This window comes from Micromys minutus (assembly GCF_963924665.1).
Source record: "Micromys minutus genome assembly, chromosome: 24".
NCBI classification, from domain to species: Eukaryota; Metazoa; Chordata; class Mammalia; order Rodentia; family Muridae; genus Micromys; species Micromys minutus.
Window position 1 is genome coordinate 39,844,972 of NC_137959.1, and position 2,656 is coordinate 39,847,627.

A 2,656-nucleotide genomic window follows, 5' to 3' on the forward strand; every position below is an offset into this window, starting at 1 on the left:
CCTTCCCTTGATGGCATCTGTCTCCAGAAGCATTACCAGGTGGGACAGACATGTCTCCAGACAGACAGATGTCCCTGGGCATAGTGTAAGACATGGGCTGTCCGTTCCCATTCCATTTAATTGCAGATAAAGGGCTCAGGTTTTATTATGTTAACATGTCCCAAAGGTCAGGCAGGTGCTTTTACTTACTTGGGCTCTTGAAAGCCTACCTAGGCTGTCACAGTCATCCTGATTGACAGCCAGTGCCCCAGTGAGTTTTGGGTGCCTGTTTAAATAAGAATGTGTACCAGACCAGTGCAGAGACCACAGACGGGGAAGTGAAAGCTGGGGCAGAATTTGGTGGGGCCTGAGGGGGTGGGGCACTGCCTCAGGATGCTGCACGGTACTACCCAGCAATGGAGAAAGCTGTACCACAACTTTTACAGTTAGACTTGGAAAGAGAGACCCCCTAGTTATTTTATCACTCGGGCGTGCTGCTGGATCCCAGACAGTTTGGGGCTCATCCCAACCAAGGCTTTAGTTCCCTCTGCTTTTCCCTAGAGAGAACCCGTGACCTGAGGACCACTAGTCCATATTTGAGAAGCAGAAAGAGGCCCAGAGAGGGGCAGTAACCGGCTCAGAGTCACACAGCCGACAGGGTGGTGAGGGAGAACTGAGCTTCAGGCTTCCAGGTGGGGACTCTCTCCATTTCTGGAAAGTTCTCTGGGAGTCTCCGGAATTTTCTGAAGGATCCTGGAAGCAGGCAGCATACTAATAAGGAACCCTCCCAAGATGCTTTTAGTACTGCTCTGGGGAGCGGCATGACCCTCTTCTTCTCAGCCTCACCTAGAATGACAGTGTCATTCTCTGATGGAGAGAGGCGGTGGAGGTGATATGGGGACTTGGAGACTTGTCAGTTCCCAGTTCTTGGTTAACAGTTCTTTGTGTTGAGTTGCCCGATATCTACCCCGACACAGACTAGGGCCCAGTAGAAAGACCTGTGTGGCCAAAGGCCTAGAAGCCAAAGGAACAAGGTCCCTTCAAACTGGCAGAGCCCAGAGGGATGGATGGTGGGGTAATAGAAATATGGAGTAATAGAAAGAGGACAGAGGTGTTGCATGACCAGGGTTAGGCAGCAGGGGCTAGAAGCCATGGAAGATTCTAGATGACAGAACGTACTTTGACATCAGTTCTGAAAGCCTTCCCTGGACACTGTGCCCAGTTCCTAGAGGATGCAGGAGGAAGGTCAAGGCCAAGGTGACCAGAGTGTTTGGGAGCTCACTAATCACCCAGGGGAGTGCCTCTGACAGCGAGGAGCGGCTTTTAAACCTCTGTAGGTTTCATCATAGGGCCCAGAGTCCGCCTCAAATGATCTTTGGACACCTGAGAATGGCTGTGATGTCCCTGCTGGTGCTGACTTTGACAGAACATGCCTCGCTCTTAGGTGGGTCCTTCAAGGACACATGTGCTTTCCCTGTACAGGGAACCTGAGGCACGATTCTCTAAAGAACATTTGGAGAACACTCCTGTTGGGGACCCATTCCCTCCAACAGATACCCAAAACTTGAATGTTTATGCCCCTTATATATCAGGGGACATGTTTGCATATGATCTTCACATTTCCCCTGTGTGCAGGCACCTGTCTCCACCTTCTGTGGAACACATAGTATAGAAGTAGCAGCACTATGTAAATAAGGTGTGTGTGTGTGTGTGTGTGTGTGTGTGTGTTCGTGTGCACATGTGCATCACAGAGGCCAGAGAAGGGCATCAGCTGTCTTACCTGCTCAATTTGCACCTTATTCCCTTGAGGCAGGGTCTCTTACTGAACCTGGAGATAGGCTGGCAGTCAGGAACTCATAGGTATCCTCCTGTCTCCAACCCTACAGTGCTGGGTTTCTAGGTACATGTGCATTCAAGCTCAACCTGTTCTTTAAAAAACAAACAAACAAAACAAAACAAAACACAGGGACTAGGGATTTGAACTCGGATCCTCCTGCTTGCACTGTAAGCTCTCTTTCCCACTGAGCCATCTCATTTTACAAAACATTTACCAGGAGGAGTGAATTCCTTACTTGTAACCCTAAATTTCCCAAAATGGTTTGGTTATAGATAGAACTATTGGTGCTGAGGATGGGAGACATGCTTGGTAAGAGAGCCAGAATGAACGGCAACTGTCCGGGATAACAGAAAAGCTTGTGACAGTGCTTACTTTGAAGACAGGGTCTCATGTAGCCCAGGCTAGCTTAGAACTTGATAGGTAGCAGAGGCTGGCCTTGAACTGATTGTCTTGCCTCCACAGCTGTAGTTCTGGGGTTGTAGGCATGTGGTGGTATGCCTGGTTAGGAACTATGATTTTTGAAAGACTCTAGGACAAAAGAAAGAGGAAAAAGACAAGATTGGATTCCTCGCTGGGTGTGCTGGTGTCAACCTGTAATCCTAACACGAGGCGTGCTGAGGTGGGAAGGTGGTAGGTTACAGGCCAGCCTAGGCGGCTTGGGAAGGAAAGAGGAAAGAAAAAAAAAAAAATACTGGGTTTCCTCAAGCAAAAATGTCTCACTTTAACCTCAGTATAGGTATGTTCTGGAACCTTCTTGTTGCTTTGTTAGCCTTCAGGAGAGAATGTGAGAACCACGGAGTGCTTGCTGTAATGAACCCAGGCACATGACTGGGTTTCACA